Raw genomic sequence first — 9074 nt, 5'->3', positions numbered from 1 at the left:
GCAGCCCGGGTGGTCACTTGGAGTAATTCCCAGTTGGTGACCAATCAAGTCAATGGTGAACTCTAGACAAAAGAGCTACAGTTTAATAGATATCTCAACAAGGTCAGAACCATAGCCGAGTCTTTTAAATATTTTGAAATTGAATATATTCCCAAGAAGCTAAACTTGCGGGCAGACATACTCTCAAAGTTGGCTAGCACCAAAAATCTTGGAAACAACCAGTCTGTTATACAAGAAGCCTTGGACTCACCCATTGTCAACATGGTCGACGTTCAAACTGTGGATACGACGCTAGAATTTTGGGGGTCCCTTATCATCTGATTCATACAAGATGGGACACTCTCCATTGACGCTGAAGAAGCCAAGAAACTCAAAAAATCTGATTGCTTCTTCACCATGCTCTGGGTCAGCTATACAGAAATGACGGATGGGGGCTTAGGGCTCTTCTCGTGTTGCTGTGTTTATATACATATATCACGCTCGAAATTGCCCTTGAAACTATTGGTGCATTTGATAGGAGTGTAAAATGGGAGTGGAATTGATTTTTTATCCAAATTTTAGAAAAATTTCATCAAATAAATTTTTTTTTATAAAATTCGAATTTCATCTTAATTCAAAAAATAAAAATTTTCTTAAAATCAAAGAATTGAAATTCCTAAAATAAGGTGAGAATTAAAATTCTATAAAATTGAAATTCCTTCTCACTTTTCACCCCAATCAAACAAACCATAAGGTTGTGTTTGATTACATTACCTAGAATTTAATTCTAGGTAATATTAGTTAGAAAACAAAAACCATCTCATCCCCTTGGAAAATGAATTCCATGGAAAAAAGCTTTAAATGCTTGTACCTTACATATTTTTCCATAGAAAAATTAGGAGTGTTTGAGTGTTTTCCATAGAAAATGTATAATAATTACATATTTTTCATGAAAAATATATGCAATCAAATACACTCTAAGTGAAATTATAAACCAAGGGACAGCGACTGGAATGCCATTTCATGGGCTGCGTCTTTCATTCCAATAATCAGTGGCAGGGCTTTACTTGGGCAACCTCAATTTCAATTGGTGGGCCTTCAATTGCCGGGCTTCTCATTTGAACTTTAATTCCAATTTAGTGGGCCATCAAATTGGACTTGTGGCTGGATTTTAATGGGCTTCAATTACAAGCCTCCAAGCCTAGCATGCAACCAATTCAAGTGTAATTAATATATTATATTATATTATATTATATATATATATATGTACCACGCATGCATGTATATTAAGTTATGGAATATATATTATAATGTATTATATATGTATATGTATTATCATATATAATATTTATTTTTAAATCTTTAAATATGCCCGATCTTGATTTAATCTTTATTTTTCACATAAACTTGCATATAATCATAAAATATTCAATTAACCTAATTTTAAGATTAAAATAAGAGTATAATTATAACAAAATTTTTTAAAATTTATTAATGAAAATCCAATCCCAGGCGCCAACACTTCTAGAACAACCTCAACAATAAAGAGCAAAGAGCCAACCTAGACCTTATCTAGGAGATTTGGGACCAGGCTCATATCTGTGAACAAGCCACCAAGCAAAAGATGGCTCGAAAATACAATGAAAAGGTTAGGCCTCGACGATTTCAAGAAGGGGACTTGGTCCTAAGAAAAATTAAAGACCCAAGGCAACAACCCGGGTAAGGGAAACTCAGCACCAATTGGGAAGGCAGGTGCCAAGTCATTAACAACCTCGGCAACAGAGCTTACCAACTGTCCGAACTCTCAGGACAACCCCTACCGAGGTTATGGAATACAGCCAGCCTACGAAAATATTATAGCTAAGTTGCTATCTTGATTATTTGTACCATCCAATTGAATAAAATTTGCTTAGTCAAAACAATTTCATTCATTCATCTATTATTTATCATATCCTTAGATGGGTCCAAGCCCAAATTTCGTCTTATGTCTTTCAAGCATTTGATATTTATCAGATATTCGCCTATATAAACACGCGATTATTCATCGATAAAATCGATAGTTCAATCGGGACATCTTTTGCATCTTGAATACTATCTTATATCTTGAAGGCTATTTACTGTCTTAAAGACTATCTTCAAAGAAACACCTCTTATATGGGAAATTATTCACTTTCTAGACCTCAAGTCATCTCAATCCAAGCCGTGTTGCATGTATCAAACTGACACAGTCAGTCCATCCCCAAGAGCTCGAGTCTCTCCTGGAGGGCAGACCGCGAGGCCTTGCCTTTCTCCTCTCAGACCTTGAATCATCTCGGTCTAAGTCGTGTTACGTGTATCAAACTGATGCGGTCAGTCCGTCCCTAAGCGTCCGAGTCTATCCCAGCTGGTAGACCGCGAGGCCTTTCCTTACCTTTCTTTTCCCAGACCTCAAGTCATCTCGGTCCAAGCCGTGCTGTGTGTATCAAATCGAAACAGTCAGTAAGTGCCAGGGTCTATCCCCGCGGGTGGACCTCGAGGCCCTGCCTTGTTCAAGCAAGCCTTGTATCAAATAGGCCTTAGCAGACCTCGAGTCACCTCGGTCTTTCCTTAAGTCAAGCCTTGAATCAAATAGGCCTCAGCAAACCTCGAGTCAGCTCGGTCTCGCCCTAACTGAAGCCTCGTATCAAACATGTAACACCCCAATTCCCGGGAGGGCGTTACGTAACGTAAAATTTCGGGGATATAAATTTTTTTCCAAATAAGCAACATAAATCCAACACAAACACCATTCCCTGAATATCCCGTTACACCTTCTCAATATATCAATTATGAACTATCAATAAACTAAGACAGGTTCATCAACTCAAATGCGGAAGCTAGATCGAAACCTTAACAGGTCATAACCGAAACCGAAACCACTTTATTTATAATATAAAGTTGCACCAACGCTTACATGATGTTCTCAAAATAAACTACATAACTAAAAGGACATAATATAAAACATCCTCTAATCGCCGTCACTTTTCAGCAATTCCTTTTCCCTTCGCACCGCTGCTTTCACCTGGAACGTTTGAATATTCCAGGGACATAGTCCAATTTAGATGCTAAATCATCTAAGTGAGAGTTCAAAATCACATTTTTCATGAATGAATGCAAGACATGAAATAAACCAATACACTTGGTAAGCCCTAGTCCAAGAGAATCCCCAACACTTAACCCTACCACAGGAAAAGAGCAATCTCTCTAAAAGCTATGCCACCATACCGACTCAACGACACGACGTGATTCTAGCTTAAATGGGGCTGCCAACGCATCTCACCAGAATACGTTCCCACCTTAAGCATCCAGGAACTACCATACAATCCCAACTCCAAAATTTCACGTGGACCACCTAGTCATCCTAGTGCAACTTCCCTGGCCCAACGGCCTGGCACGGAAATCAAGGCGACTATCCTGACATGCTTACTAGCATCAGATACCCCTATTATTCCGTCACGCTCTTGGAGAATTACAGCTACATTATCCAGACAACATCCTAGCCTGACATCCCACATGAACAACACAGTATGGACCACATAGTCATCCTAGTGCAACTTCCCTGACCAAACAGTCTGGCACGGAAACCAAGGCGGCTATCCTAACATGCACACCAGCATCAGGTACCCCTATTATTCCGTCACGCCCTTAGAGAATTATGGCTACACTATCCAGACAACATCCTAGGCTGACATTCCATACGTACACATAAAACGCAAGACAATGCCACATTTCACAATTCAATGCATCATATAAACAACAGTTTTATAAAATACAATGCATAAGTTCAAAACGTTTAGGGACGAACCTTCCTTGTAAAACCAACCATCATCGATTACCATTTCAATGCACAAAACCATTTTGCATGAAATCCACAACACATTTAGGTAACACAAATACTAAGTTTTAGGGTAAACTACTCACCTTGAATATAATTCAGAATGCCTCAAAATTCGTCCAATCTCAACTCTAGTGCCGAGCTTTTAAATACTAAACTCCGAGCCCAAACACGTTCCTCGAACTTCAAATAAATTTTTAAAATTTTCTAAAAATTTTCTACTATTTTTCTCCTTTTTCTTTCCTTCCTTTTTCTTTTCCTTTTCTTTTCTCTCCTTTTCCTCCCTCTGCTCTCTCTTGATTTTGCTCACTTAGCCAAGCTCTCCCTGCCTCTGCCTTTCCCTCTTCTTCCAATTGCCTTCCTTATATATACACATAATACTTGGGCTCCACGCATATATTATTTAATCATACTTGGCCGAAGATTGGCCATCACGCACCTAAACATAATATATATATATATATCATAAAGTTTATCTCTTAATACATTAAAGAAATCTTTGTAACTTAGTCACCATTCTTATCTATATTATATTATTTTCTTAATGCTTGCCTTCCACTTCAATTGGGCACCACGCAACTTCATTAAATTCAATTTAAACTTTGCTTCCTTGGAAGCTTCCAATGTGCACCCCACGAATTGCTTCACTGCTCCCCACCCCCCCCCCCCCCACATATATATATAGATATAATTTATTATATTATATATTAAAATTATTTATATATAAATCTCTCAATTAATTCCAAATCCTAGTATGAGCATTTCACAATTATAATTACACTCTTAGACGCAAATTTCATTTAGATTCAAATACCAGAAATCCACAATTAATAATTCCAAGATTACTCGATAAGGACGATTTCGCCCCCCGTGCCCTCACGGGACCCTTGTTTTATCCCAAAATCTCTTTAGAGTTGATTCTTACTCAAAACCAGAACCCCCTCAAGGTTTCGTTGACTTTCCAAAAGTTCCCTACAATAATTTGATTTTTCAGCCTAATCCACAGCTATACCAATAATTATTCCCAATCCAATTTCTTTCACCACTAAAAATTATAACTTAAATCACTTGTCGATACTATACCATTTTCCTTGGCTATCTAGGGTCCGGGGTACTCTCTTTGTCTAATTTGGTCACCTAAAACTGCGATAGTGTACCCTATAGCTTCATTTTTTCAAAAATTCCACTTGTACTCTTAATCAAATATTATTTATAGCCTCAAATCATTCTTGGGTATTACAAAACAAGCCTTGGCAGATCTCAAGTCGCCTCGGTCTAACCCTAACTCAAGCCTTGTATAAGATAGGCCTTGACAAATCTCGAGTCACCTCGGTCTCACCCTAACTCAAGCCTTGTATCAAATAGGCCTTGACAGACCTCGAGTCACCTCGGTCTTGCCCTAACTCAAGCCTTGTATCAATCAAGCCTTGGTAGATCTCGAGTCACCTCGGTCTGACCCTAACTCAAGCCTTATATCAAACAGGCATCGGCAAACCTCGGGTTACCTCGGTCTCGTCCTACTTATACCTCGGATCAAACAAGTCCATCAACTTTGGCTTACCCAGCAGTAATGCCAACTGAGATATCCAAACAAATACTATAAAATAAAGAAAGAATAGAAGCTACAAAGTACTTGAAAAAAATCCTCATTTCATTACTTCATTTCATCACAAGCTACAACAGAGATACAAAATGCTTCACTTCATTACATTCTTGATAATCAACCTACAGCACTACAAAGATACAACCAAGTAGGATAGCTACTATCACTGCGGGGCTAGCCCTATACCTTATGATAACCAACCTGCAACACAACAAGGCCAACACAACAGTTGAGCATGTTCCCTCCATGCCATCGGCAAAGCCCCCCACAACATATCAGGGCAAACGGGTACCCCGACCTCAACCATGCCTTATGGGTAGAACCAAACATGATTTGAGGCCAACAGACAGGAGTGGGAATACCTCCCAAGGTAGAGGAAGAAGGTCGCCAGTCTCACACCCTAGCCGAAAGCCATGGTGGTCAGAGATCTGCCAGCAGATCAAGCCCCCCCCCCCCCCCCCCCACAACACCCCACATCTTGTCTTCGTGGGGAATGCCAAAAGAGCTCAAAACAACTAGAAATCTTCTTGGCGGTGTTGCGACTATGAGAACTACCCAGAGGTCGCATCATAGTGATGCAGATCCAAGAAATGCAGCCACCCCAGCATGGTGACAGCAGGCCTGTAGAGAGCCTGGAATTCAAGTGAAGAAAGAAAGGTTAGAGCGACAGAGGGTGAACTTCTCAAGGCTGAGGAATAGCCAACCCTCGTACCGCTTCGCCTAAAACCACATACCTTAATATCGTTCTCACCTAAAATGACTGATCCTAGCACTGCCCTCACCCAAGCACGCTTAACTTCAACCATGGGTACACCAACTAACCCAGCACCACCGTCGGAGGCACCCCCGATGGCCACTAGAACCTCAACTCGAACCAATATTCTCATCCCACAAACCTCAAAGTTTCCCAAAAGATAGAAAATAGCCAAATGTAACTACAAAAGACACGAAACGAAAATGGGATTTTCCCATTTTTTATAGGCATTGTAGGGAGCATTTAACAACCAAACATTGTTCACCTCTACAAATAATCCCACCATGTGTCCCAGCATTAATGCCACATATCTGGCAGACAAAGAGCCATCGTTACAGTAAGGCTATGTACCTAAGTAGTTAATATCCTAGCCTAGGAAAGTGGCGCACCTCGCATGGGAAAACGACCCCCTTACCTTCATGAATGTGCCCCCTAGGAAAACGATAGACCCCGCGTTTGAAAACGTCATTTCTTCTTCGTAATTGCGCACTCTGGACTTTGTGTCACGCATGCACTCCAAGCACAACACTCAAACGGGCACCCTCAGACTTCCGGGGAGGACTGAGCATAAAACACGACCACCCCATACCCCGCTCACTATCCCGTCAGCTTCAGTCCTCCCCAAAGTGCTTGGGTCTACCTTAGTGGGCAAACCTCGGGCATATCTCGACCTCTCCCAAATCTAGCTAACCCGAACAAATGTGCCCAGGCCAACTCCGTCACCATTAAACAAAGTAAGGATGCGATGCACCGTACACTGATAAACGTCACCTCGACCTTATGAGTGCCTATCCTGAAATCCATATCGTACATGTCTCTTCCACTACTGAGCCCAAGATCCAAATTGGCTCAATCAAAGTTGACCTCGAGCCAGTATTCTCGATATAGGTCCAACTCGGCACAATGACATCAAACCTTCTCATTCGAACAGACATGTACCAAGTCGTGCCCGACTTGAAACACCCAAAGCGCCTGAGACGACCTCGACCTCGCCACCCAACTTACTCAAAAAATAGACCTCACAAAGCAAAAATAGACACAAATCAGAGAACAAAAGTCAGATTGAGTAATACACACTTTATTAAAACAACCTAGAATTGGTGTTATATTGAGATTCAAATGAGAGAGGACCTACGCTAACATATGGCTAGAAGAGCTCAAGGGCAGGTGAAAAGTTCAGGGGTCGACAGGATTAAGAACGGGCTTAGGGAGCATATCAACGTTCCCTTGAGGTTGATCATCCACAGCTTCTGGTACCTTTAAACCTTTGGTCTGGTCAGCTTCATCCAAAAGAAAGCCTGCAAGCTGACCGTCAACAATTTCCATGAAAGGTCCGCAAGGCTACAGGTCAACCTCGGGATACAGAAGTAGAACCTGGGTTAAACCCTAGGAGAAACCCTTAAGGTATTGATCGGCAGCTTCAACTTTTGTATTGAAAATGATTTGATGTGTGTGCAATGAGTTCAAGCGAGCGGTTCTACCCTCCCAAACTTAAGTTGAATGTGTTTGAACCAGTTCTAGTGAGCAGTTATACCTTTCGGAACTTGGGTTATATCGTGTTGGCATTTTACTTAGGTACTTGTGGCATCGTATGCATATTGAACATGAGGTATATTGCATCAACTGTTTTTACTTACAAAAGAGTCGGTGCATGGCGTGTGATTTTCATATCATCGGGGTATTGGATTTCGTGTCATTGTTATGTCCATGGGGGATGAAATGGGGTTTTCTTGAGAATAGGGCAAGGTTAATTCAGGTGAACGAGTGACACGGTAAGGCACTCGAGGATTAAGTATGTCGCGACAAGGTCAACCCCAAAGGTGTGTGGAATGGATTTTCCACAGGAGGTTGAGTATGTCAAGGAGATTTCTCAAGTTAGACGTGTTGCATGTTGTTGTGTCTGAATATGTCAAGGAGATTTCTCAAGTTAGAAAGATCTTCAGGCGACAAAAGCTAGACAAATTTGAAAGATGAATGGGAAAGTACAAACAAACGAGTGAAAGACCTATTTATAGATACCTCAAAACACATCCAACGGAAGAAGATCATTTGTCCTTAAACACCCATCATGGAGATAGTGACACCTGGCTTCTAATCAATGCCCTAACAAAGGAGTGCCAAGGGTAATGGGGCACCACTACAATGACGTGCACCATCATGCATTTTCTGGTAGACGTTTCGAATCTCAGGTCACACGCACAACAAAGCATTGTTAAAACGACCTCCTAAAATTCCCAACGACATTAGGCATCACTAAGACCGGCCTCGAGTCATCCAAAAACAACACCCCTTTAGCTTCGACCCAAGTTTGAACATCAGCCTAAGGTATATCCGCACATAAGGTCGGCCATCTATCCTAGCCGATCTCCGACACTGCCTTATCTATCGAACTTGGTTAAAGCATCAACTCTACCCAACTCCCATTTCTCTAATTTGAACACTCGCTTCTCTAGCAACCGACTTGGGGGGCTATGGACTGTATCAGCCCAGATCGAGCCTTTGGCCTAATCCAGCTTTATCTTGGCCCATGGACCAATCAGGCTCCGTCTTGGGCCAATCTCGGCATGCGGCCCAATCTCGACCCCCGGCTCAATCTTGGCCTTACGCCAACCTACAACAGTATCATTGCAGTCGTATGTTGGATACTCTCTCTCTCTCTCAAGATCTCATTCTCATTAATGACAGATCTCATTCTCATTAATGGCATATCTTATCCACATTAATGATGGTCTCGTTGACACCATGCCACTATCAGGGACCCCCATCGGCATCGGATATCCAATCCCATCACCTTGCAAACGCACGATGCATGCATGCAGGAGGACCTCTCATCCTTCTATATAAACCAGCTCTCTCAGAGCCAAAGGTATATTCCTCTCTAGCCT

This window comes from Diospyros lotus, chromosome 11 (genome assembly GCF_014633365.1).
Source record: "Diospyros lotus cultivar Yz01 chromosome 11, ASM1463336v1, whole genome shotgun sequence".
Classification (NCBI taxonomy): Eukaryota; Viridiplantae; Streptophyta; class Magnoliopsida; order Ericales; family Ebenaceae; genus Diospyros; species Diospyros lotus.
This window is presented reverse-complemented; position numbering follows the sequence as displayed.